Source organism: Orcinus orca, chromosome 1 (genome assembly GCF_937001465.1).
Source record: "Orcinus orca chromosome 1, mOrcOrc1.1, whole genome shotgun sequence".
NCBI lineage: Eukaryota > Metazoa > Chordata > Mammalia > Artiodactyla > Delphinidae > Orcinus > Orcinus orca.
Genome location: NC_064559.1, coordinates 43,261,076 through 43,272,514, shown reverse-complemented (window position 1 = coordinate 43,272,514; position 11,439 = coordinate 43,261,076). Strand labels below are relative to the sequence as shown.

The following is an 11,439-nucleotide window of genomic DNA, read 5'->3' as shown; positions in this document are numbered from 1 at the left end:
CCCAGCAGCCCAGCATCGGCTCCTCCGGGGAGTGTAAGTCCATTAGCTGTTTAATAAAGCTTTGTTGATATTCCACCGTTTTCCGTTTGCTTTGCACATAGAGCATTACCTTGAAACCCAAATAGCCTGGAATGAGGTGCTGAAGGATGTTAAGGTGGAAGTGTAGGGGTGTGTTTGTGGATGGTGGGGCAAGGTTAGCAAAGCAGAAATATCAGTAGTGGGGAAGGAGGTAAGAAGAGGAAAGATGGGGAGTTTTTCTGCTTCCTAGATTTTCCAGGGGAGGACACTGCTTCCTAGATTTTCCATTGGTACGTATGAATTCCCAGAACCGCAGAGACACCCATCATCAGATAAGTATAAACACACATTCTAAAGCCCAGTATAAATGAGTTTTGGATTGCCCCTTGCTTTGAATTTTCCATACCCCGTTTTTTATCTCCTTCAGCCAGAACAACCAGGAATGGACATTATTTGATTTGGCCAGCACCAGCAATTTAAAAAAAAACCCATAGCTCTGCTTTATATGTCATTGCAAAGTATCCATCATACTTAGGAGAAGCTGCATACATCTGTCAATTCAGCTGAGAAAATATGCATCTTTCCTATCTGTCTCTCTTTGCTTCAAGGGCCCAGCAATGCTAATCTTCAGCAATATTCTTTTCCCAGTAAGAGCTCACATCCAATCTGAATGCTAAATAATGTTGTCACGAGGTTGCATGGGCACTGGTTAAGATCTATGCCCAAACTATAATGAATCTCTCTTCTACATAACTGTTATTGTGGCCAAAACTGGTGAGCAACCCATTCTCGAGGGAGCAGTGGGAGGAGATCAGAATATTGTGTTGGATTCTGTCCTGGACATATCTTCGGCTAGACTCCTGGAGCAGTTTAAATCAAGGGCTGGGCTGAACAGGCCTGAATGGCTTGCAAATGACAGATTTATGGAGGGAGGCCTAATTAGATCATGGTAATTTGTAGTACGACAGTATCTTTTGCTCAAGATCTCAAAGCAAATTTCTGCCTTGATAGGTGGGCAAAACAAAGACGCACGAATGTCAAGGGAAAATCCCAATTTCCCAGAATAAGTCCTTGGACAGCCCAGGATGAGAGTCACACCTTGCATCTGGAAAACATTCTATAGTTTTGCTCCACGTTCATATAATTTTGCCTCACTTGAGCGGCACAGAATCCTGAGGTGGAGGTAGGAGGGGTGGCCAGTATTATTCTCATTTTGGAGAATGGGAAGATGGAGACCTTGACTGGTTGAGTGACTTGCCCAAAATCAGAGTCAGTAGCGGGGTTGATTTTTGGATACCCCATGTGCATTGACAACGTTTCTGGAGAAATGAAGTGGTGTGACTCTAAGCAGGAAGGGCAGAAGGAAACCTTGAGATACTGAGATTCCGTTTCTGATGACTCGGCAGAAAGGAGCATGGCTGAGGAATACGAGCCCCAGAGATGCCAAACTGGGGAACAGTAACAGGAGGGCTGGGGATGCATCTAGGTCAAATGCTATCCTGAGGGATTATTTCCAGGACCCCTGAGGGTACCAAAATCTATGGATGCTCAGGTCCCTTATATAAAATGGGATGGTATTTACACTCAGCCTATGCACATGCTTTAACTCATATCTAGATTACTTTGAATATCTTATACAATGTAAATACTGTGTAAATCATTTTAAACACAATGTAAATGATATGTAAATAGTTGCCAGTGTGGGAAATTCAAGTTTTGCTTTTTGCAAATTTCTGGATTTTTTTTCTGAATATTTTTCATCCCCAGCTGGTTGAATCTGAAGATGTGGAACCCGCAGTTATGGAATGCCAACTAGATGCAAAAGCCTTTAGTTTTTACCTCATGGTGTTGCCTCAGCCAAAAGTACTATTTTATGTATGCAGCCATCAGGGGACTGTGGTGGCATGCCATTCATTTTATAGCTGCCCACAGAGGGGGTGCAGAAACAGTAGTGGATGGAATTCCTGAGTGTTCTCCCTCTGGCCTCTCCTCCACAGGATCACAGAGTTGCCTGACCTGCCTGATGAGATTGTCCATTCCAGGTGACCATTCATTCATTTAAATTCATTGGGAATCGTCTTCCTGTTGGTCCCTACCATTGAGGTTAAGGTGATGATGGATTTTGCCTTCAAGCAGTTTACCTTCCAGTAAGAGGGCTAAAATGTGTGCCTATATAATAACGAGCCAGGAGGAAAGTGATACCTGTAACAAAAAAGGCTTGTGATCCCTAGTTTCTATGCTAGCTTGTAAGGGCATCATCTAGGTCTTTTATAGGGGACAGACTGAGCCTTACTCTCTTTGGTTTCCCCAGTAGAACTTTGCACATGACTGATGCTCATCAAAATTTGCCAACATCCAGATGACGGTTTCCTTTTCCCTTTTGGTTCCTTAAGATCTCTTACTGAGAATGATCTCAATAAGCAACTGACCTACCTCAGTAGTTTGTTTGTTTTTCATTTTCATTTCTCTGTCTCTCCATCGCGCCCTCTCTTTGTCCCTGTCTTTGTCTCTCTCTCTCCCTTACTCACTCTAAATATGAATATTTTGCCATTTGGGAGATGGTGCCAATACCCATCATGATTAAAAGCAAATGGCAGAATTTGCAGCAACATGGATGGACCTAGAGATTATCATATTAAGTGAAGTCAGACAGAGAAAGACAAACATCATATGCTATCACTTACATGTGAAATCTAAAGAAAAATGATATAAATGGACTTATTTACAAAACAGAAATAAACTCAGACACAGAAAACAAACTTATGGCTATCAGAGGGGCTAGCGGGGTGGGGGAGGGGTAAATTAGGAGTTTGGGGTTAACATATACACACTACTATGTATAAAACAGATAAACAACAAGGACCTACTGCATAGCACAGGGAACTATATTCAATGTCTTGTAATAACCTGTAATGGAAAAGAATCTGAAAAAGAATCGATAGATAGATAGATATAGATATATAAACTGAATCACTTTGCTGTACACGTGAAGCTACCACAACCTTTTAAATTAACTCTACTTCAATAAAAAAATGGTTATACATTTTTTTTAAAAAAGCAAATGGCAGAGTTTCATTTTCTAACACTTGTGTCCCCAGCATGTTAGGGCAAATTTTAAATACAGTTTTACACATTTTAGCAAATCCAAATATCTTCATCCCTAGGGAATAAATGAGAAGAAAAAAGTGAGTTTCTTATTCTCAACAAAGTCACATCACATGGTGCTCAGCCCAGGCATACCCTGCCTTCTCCTTAGAATTAAACCCGAGTGGGCAGATAATGGGTGGAAGGTGGCTTCGGGGACAGGCAGAATCTTGAGACAGTCTCTCCTGGCTGTTTAAGCACATGGATTATGACAAAAATCACACCCTGTGGGCTAGGCAGTTTCCCCCAGAGCAGGAGGGGAATGTGATAGCCTTCTCCAAAGTCAGAGGAGGGATGGGTATTGAATAAATCACAACAAATATGTGATACGTCCTGCGAATGATATGAAAAATTAAATACAGAGAAAAGTGAAGACAGGGCTTCTCAAATGACAGAGCTGTGGAGAGGGTAGTGAGGGAAGAGGGGCAAGGCGGCAGGGAGGAGGGGGCAGAGTGCTAAATTTGTGAAAAGAAAAACACTGATGCTGTGCAGAGTCTGAGAGACGACACGTTTCCCTCGTCCAGATGGTAGTTTTTAGAGTCTTACTTGCGTTTTCTGATGGAGTAGACTTTGCTCGGATACTGTTATTCATGTTAGAACTCGGGGCTCGGGCTCCTGTTTTCTGGCCAATGCAAGTCGACCCTGCTGTTCAGCTGCAGGGGGGTTCAGAGTGTCAGAGAGCAGCAGCAGCTTATGCTTTTGGGGAAGTGCACGGCTGACTCCCAGACAGCCGATCCCACCACTCCATAAACTGGAAGAACCTTGGCTCCCCGTGTGAATTCTCTCTGTGATTTGGAAGACAAATACCTCCACTGAGTTATCTATGAACAGGTGCTGCAGATGGCTGGACCCTGGTTCTTACAGGCTGTGCTGGAAACGAGGGAGGCTATTTTACTCTTGTTCAGATCTACTAAGTTGTTGGCTAAGGGTGGGCTCTGGGGAGACAACGAGTTATGTGTAACATAACACCGAGGGCAGGAAGGGGGATGCAGGCTGCCATGTTAGGTCTCACTGTGAATAGGTAATGTATTCTATAAGGTTGCTCCTGTGAGAAAGTCATTGTGCAGCTTCCAAATGTGTCATGATTCCATTTGCCATAAGGCAATGGTTGGATACTTTTTCTTAGGGAATCCCAGGCAATAGGGAATTCCTCAGAATCCTTCCTCATCTTGATATTGGAGTCCAAGGGCTATCTTTCTCAGATCAAAGGATTTCAAGGGAAGCAAAAAAGGAAGGGGACAAATATTACTTTCCAGAGTGTTTTGCTCTTCTTGAGATTTCTAGGTAACGATGGATGCCCAATTCTTTTGTTCAGAGATGTTAGCCTGTGAATCAGAGGCAAAGCTCCCTTTTGGTTTTAGTTGTCACTGATGTCTATTTATAGTCATGGCCAAATGTGACCTCATCCTCTAGGTTCTGCAAGCTCAGCAGAGTGAGGCCAGGTTAGCCTGGCCACAGGTCTCCAAGGAGCACCCCAGATGCTACAGTGTGCCTTGTCAGCAATGCCAAGGTTTTTCTCTTGCTGTTACTCCTCAAATGCCTCATAGCTCAGCACGTCAGAGAACAAGGTGATGGGAGGAGCCATCTTTGAAGTGGGAAATCAAATGGAAGTTCCTGAATATGCATAGGAGTTGCTGGGTTTTCTTTCTTTTCCTTCCCTCCTTCCCTTCTTCCCTCTCTCCCTTTCTTTCTTCCTTCAATCCTCTGTTTTCCTTTTCCTTTCTTCTTTTCTTTTCCATTTTGGAAGAATAAAATGGAGAAAGGAGAAGATGGTGAGACTATGAAGAATTGGTAAGTCCCTGATGGAAGCATCCTTGTGACTCTAAAGTCTTCCTGGGATTCAAGCAGGACCCTGATTCTTTCTCTTAAGCAGATGACACATCTGTGAAAATGAAAGCTCTCCTCTTGGGAGGAGCGCTGGTGGTAGTGAGCCTGACCTCATTTCACAGTCCATTTCTTGGGGCCCCTTGTTCATCCAGCCAATACTCACCGTGTGCTGCTTCCTCAGAAGTCAGCTTCTATCCATTTCCTGGAGTTTTTCATCTTTAGTTTGAGAACAACCAACTTAGCGATCAAGCTAGAGTTTTGTCTTTGAGGACCAACTCCATTTCTATAACATGGTCTACTCCGTTGAAGTCAATGAACATTTATCCTTCTCTGAATCCAAGAGTTTTCACACAGCTATCGATGGTTCTAGCGATCCCTCCCTTCGTATTTCAGTCATACTTTTTAGGCATGACTTAAATATGTGTCTTCAAATTTACAAGGTCATAAGAATCATAGGATTCAGCTGAAAAATTTAAGTCAATAGTTAAAGAAATGTGACTCTTCAGTCAAGAGCTACACGTTGATGTGGCCAAAGGGGTGACATAATATGAGGCCTCATACACAATGGTTTGCTTAGATGTGGTCCCGGTCCCCCAGTGAACCAACACAGACTAAAATGTAGGGTGCTCAGAGAATTCCATGAAACTTGGAGGAAATCCGCACAGCAATGAAGAGAGTTTTGCAGCAGCTGAGAAAAGCGTACATGTGCTACCCTCAACTTCTAGCAGCAAAACCATATTTAAACCACATTTGTGCCATCACAAAGATGTATTCTATGATGGAAGCTGCCTTGATTTTTAAATATGTGTTTAAACTTTAGTTTCTCTGAGATAAGGATAACCCAAAATAAAGCTGAACAAAATCAAGGATTAAAAAATGTGGAGCAAGAAAACAGCAATACAAATATTCCTCTTTCACTAAGTTTCCCTGTCAACTAAAATCCCAAGAAGCTTCTTTGATTTCATTTTTGGTAATTGCAACAGAAAATTGCATCTGGACCGACAATGTGTATACCATGCTTCAGCCCAACGTGCTTACAAATTGCCAAGTTATAGCAAAGCCCGAGTAGAAAGGACGGAGAGTTCTCACAGTCATATTGGCAAACCTTTAAGAGCAGTGCCATTTACTGACACTACATCCTAGGAAAAAGAAATGAACTGAAAACGGTACATCAGGGTGATCATCAGTGTCAACTGAGTTCTGATTTTTCTTCTCACCCCCCTGCAAATAATTTGGCTTTCAAAATTGCATCTGCTGTTCTCTCTTTAGTGGATACATAAAATATGCAGTATCTAATTGGAATTCTCCTTCCCCTTCTCCCAACCTCCTGGAAATTTGTTCATTTGGAGATAAATCTGGATATTTAACTGAAGCAGTGGGGAAAACATTACAGGCAAATCACAATCACTTGCGGGGTAGGGAGGGAAGAATCCATTTTTGAGAGCTAGAATAGAAATATTTTAGGAACTATTTAATTCCATGCTGGTTTCCCTGTCCCACTCAGAACTCTCTTGGTTGTCCCCCCCAGGCTGTCAGTAAATCTGTTTTTGAAAAAGCCAAACTTATTTCAGTAATTACCTGAGTGGAACACGAATATTCCTTAACCCAATAGAACGGACTTTTGCATATTTCACTGGGTGGGATTAATATATCTCTATAATTATGAAAGATCTAGAGTTAATTGGAGCTAAAAGTGCATGTTAGAATGCTCACTGTGTCCATTGTGTCACCTGTGTAAAGAATTTATGTTACAGGGTGCTGGGGGTCATACAGTGTCCCCATCCCTGAGAGGTTGGGAAGATGTTCTGGAACACAGAACTTTCAGGGATTAATCCTGAGCTTTTGCTGGTTTCACTTGAAGAAGTAGGAGTCTGATCCTCTCCCTGACAAAAATCCAACGGCGACACGATATATACACATCCAAAAGACTAAAGAGCAGTAACATGTTTTTGTGTGTATGTGTTTTTGCTTGTTGGTTGGTTTTGTACTTAGGCTATGTATATACATCTGAGCCAGCTTGAAAAAAAAAATACACTGCTTAATCTTGGACAATCATTTCCAGCAACTATCAACTGATTCCTTTGGTGGTTTTCAAAGTAAAATGTTTGATGAGAATACACTGCTATTTCATGCTATTCTCTACAAGATGAACAAGGACTGACTCTCCTATTTCCTGTAAAACCTGGCCAATAATAGGTATTTACTGAAGACAATTTCACTTATTTATATGCTGTAAATAATTATACCTCACCGTGTGAGGTATAACTATAATAATAATAGTCATCTTCACTAAAATATAGTATTGTTTGTTCTTTTAAAACATTCATGACTACTAGAGTATTAAGTGGTCATATGGTAAAAATTCCCACTAAAACAGGAAAACAATTGAAAACTATGCAGTCTGGTGCCTTTAATATATTCATCACTGTGTAAGAAGTCAATGTCCAGTCCTCTAAATAGTGATCCGTCAGCCCCATCACGCTAAAGTGGGTTTCTATCAATACTGAGGTTATCTTTGCTCTGCCTCTCCTGACCCTGAGTGGGAAAGGAAGAATAGCTCGGGCACACCTAATGGCTACTTGCCGTCAAGCAGCCGTGGGAAGGGCAAGGGTACTGACGCAGCGGAATCAATCACCGGGTTCATTAATCTGGCAGCCTTCCACCCCTCCCACGAGTTCCCCAGCCTTACAACTTTGCCACCACTCTCCCATCTCTCTGTTCCAAACTCACCCAAATCACCTTCAAGGGGCTGTGCACCTGCTCACTGCACCACACTTCCCTCCTGGCCCCTTGCAAATTGGCAGCTGAAACTTAAAAGAATGTTTCCCAAATAAAACCTCCACTTGCCCCATTACACACACACACACACAAGCTACACACACTCGTGCACAGGCACACACACGCATGCGCTGTTAAAATTCCACCAGGGTCAGTGTTGCGCACAGATGCCCCTCTGCTCATGGCTCCTAGCCTTCCATTCCTCTCTGCCCCTACACCCCAAGCCTTTCTCTCTGTCCGAGGATGCCATGCTGCCTGCCCTCTGAGACCCGAGCAGCCACTGCCTTCCCTCTCTCCTGCTCGAAAGTAGCTGACTCTCATAAGGGCTCTGTTTGCCAACCCGGTACCGTACTTCATTAGGCAGCTCTATTTAATGGTTTCAACAAAAGCCATCATTTTAGCCCAACTGCCTTGACTAAATTAAAATTTCCAATCTCTGTTTTAGTGTTCTGCAACTGATGTATACATAAGCAAAACTGGTCAACATCTGCCAGGGGGTTGGCCAAAAGTTCTGTAAAGATGTACTTCACATTTCTGAAGCATGTGCAAAGTAACAGCGTCCTTATCCTCCTGGGAGCTCTCATGCTTTTACTTCACCATTTGTTCAAACACACTTTAGCTGCGTAGAAGCTATACAGTTGATTCTCCCCTTGGTTGCCGTTTTATCTGTAGTGTCATTTTGAGTAATTGGGGTATGGTAGCTGATCAACTTACAGGTTTCTCATTGGCAGAAAGGGACCATATTGGCACCAAGAAAGAATATGATGGGTCCTCTCGGTGCAGAAACAAGTGTCCCCCTCTTGCACTTGGCTACCCAAGGCCATTAGGAAATAAGCTTAATGAAGTCTCCTAGTGTATATGTCTTCACTCTTCCCAGGCAGAGGGAGGCACCTATAGAAGAAACATCACACACCAACGTGGAAAGATGGTCAATGTACATATTTAGTCAGTGATCTGTGAAAGTTTTTGAATTAGTTTTTAAAGCTTTGTTAAGACCAGAACGCACAGATGTTGAAAACAAGTTCAGATGTAGCGACAGATGGTATTTGATTATGAAGCAGACTGTTCATATAATACAAAGATGCTGCTTCTGCCATACACAAGTAACTGCAGAGAGTGCAGTAGAAATTTTGGAAGGCAGGCGCTTCGAGAGGGTCTTTGTGCAGCAATAACTTTCCCATTTTCCAGCAGTGCTAGAATTGGGATAATTTTCCCCTTTTCTTGCAATCAGGGCCTCTCTCTGCTCTTCCACGCCCCGCCTCCCTTTCCAGCCTCTTTTACTCCAGCCTTAAAAACTCCTCTCTCCCTCCGGCAAATTGTCTCACCTCACCATCACGTCTTTCACAACCGTGGTGTCGATCAGAGAATGCATAGCCTCGTCCAAGGCAGGCTCGTGCCCAAAGTCAGGGGAAAATAGGAAGCGGCTGCCAAAGTTCCCGTCGTCTAAGGAAAAAGACTTCATCGTTCATGCTTTGCAATGAGAACTCGACCTTTAAACAGAAGCCAGGTTACAGCTTCAAACACACGCTGAGGTGGCCGCTAGCACAGTCTGAGCATCGGTGAGACTCAGCTGTCCCTTCTGTAAAATGGGGATAACGTCGGCCTCTCTGATGTCTCAGAAGTGCAGAGAAGATCACATAGAATGCTGGATTAGAAAGGTCTGAGAATGGGAGAGTGTGGTGTCTTGCACTGAAAGGAGAAATCTCCCTGTACCTTGGGAATTCTCAATCAGAAGTCCACTCTCCTTCCATGTAGGTCCTAGAAAAGTGTTGTGGTATCAGAAGTCGGGCTTATTAAATGATGTGAGACCAGCAGAAGCCCTGGCTAGAGAGGTACGCCCTCCAAATGGTTGTTTCGCTTTTTCAAATTAGGGACTTATGGGGATCAGTGATTTAGAGATTGTGGTGCTGTCAGATCCCGGTCAATGATAGAACCTTTTCAGTGGAGGTCCTGAGTGTAGTGCCAGGAAACAGACACACTTGGAGAAGAAGAATGTGGATTCAACAGCTTCCATTCCAGACTCCTTCAGAATCCAAGCTTTTAAGTCTCGGTAAGTTACCAGGCTCCGTTTCCAAAGCTTTATCTGGATGTATTACTTTTCTTTCTCAGCACCATGGTGCCCAGTTCTGTGTTACCATGTCGGTGTGGTGGGGGGGGAGAGGAAGGTAAGGGCAGCACAGCCTCATCCCTGCATGGCTTGCAAGCCCACTGCCCAGCCCCTGCAATCCAAGTCTCTTGTTTTGAAGAGCTTACCGTGGGCCAAATAGTATTTAACAAACACAGATGTGCGATAGGAGATGAGGGAAAGAACCATCGTGCCAAGACGAACAGGAGGAGATATCGAGGGACTCCAGTGGGGATGGGGTGGATAGAGAGCCACTCTAGATGGGACCAGCATGGAGGTGGAGGGGGGCACAGGGGGGAATTTGCAAGTACCCACCTAGGGGGGAGGGCCATCCTGTGATGTTTCACACGCTGCTCCTACGAAGACCTCTTCTTTTTGCTTATCTTTATTGGTTAACTGGTTAAAGAAATCAACCTGGTTTTAGTGAGGGTAAAGCTGATCACATATATGTGTAACTGAATCACTTTGCTCTATACCTGAAACTAACGCAACGTTGTTGATCAACTATACTCCAATAAAAAGTAAAAATTTAAAAAACAGCTGATAGGACGTTGAGCTATCATAAATGCCTGGAGTTAGATTAGCGAATGAAAACAAGGGATTTAGATGATTTCTCCAAGTTGCAAATGTATGTTAAAGCCCTCTGTATCTTGACTGCACACAGGACTGGTGACATAATCTGCAGAGCTCAGTCCAAATGTGTGGCCCTTTGTTCACAAGTTATTAAGAACATCAAGACGGTACCAGCAGGGCAGTAAAGCAAACGTGGGACTCTCCCTACGTGTGGGACCCCGAGTGACCACACAGGTCTCATGCCTATGAAGCTGGCCCTCATTGCAGAGGAAGGATGGAAAGGAGACCTTCTCCAATCACCTCCATCTAGAATCTCTGCAGTGCCTGGGAGATTCCTGTGAGACAGGAATTTATTGAACTGTGAGACATTAACAGAGTACCCAGAGTAAGGAGGAAAATGGAAGGCAGTGGTCACAGAAGGCGGGCTAGGCAAGGATTCACAAGTCCTGGGTTTGCTCTCAAATCCTATCATTCATCAGACTAATGAAATTACCCACGAGAGAGGAATAATCAGGTCTCCTTTCTCCCGGAGTCTCAGGGTTGTGAGCTCCGGGGTTGACGATGTGAATATGAGAGGGTAAAGTACAGAGGCTGGCAAGTTGGGGCTGTCGGTTCAGGCCATGCGCACTGCAGGGTAGTGGGAAGGGAGGTGACTGACTAACCAGCCAATCAGGATTGGTGAGTTATCTTTGTGGTGGCAGCCATAGTTACTGCAGTCATAATGGAGGGGACATTGCTGATGCAAAACCAGGCTGATGGATCTTCTCTCTGAATATGCCACTGAGTGTTACCCATTCCCCAGACCTTATAAGCAGAAACTTTAAGTAAAACTATGCAAGTGTGTAGGAGGTACAGAGACCACTTGTGAATGTTTCACATAGGCAGGGAAACCAGCTCTGGAAGAGGCTATGTTAACCCATGAGAAATTCAAATAACAGTGAACTTGATGAGCAGAAATAGTATCTCTCTGCAAC

General features: G+C 43.6%; 1 long non-coding RNA gene across 1 annotated transcript; it reads right to left on the bottom strand.

Moving 5' to 3' along the window:
• Nucleotides 1-9,173: 9,173 nt before the first annotated feature.
• LOC125963123 (uncharacterized) lies at nt 9,174-11,070 on the bottom strand. Its single transcript, XR_007474915.1, has 3 exons — nt 10,959-11,070; nt 10,208-10,288; nt 9,174-9,257 (listed from the first exon to the last, which is right to left on the bottom strand). It is a non-coding gene; the product is annotated as an uncharacterized LOC125963123 (long non-coding RNA).
• Between the last annotated feature and the right edge of the window lie 369 nt (nt 11,071-11,439).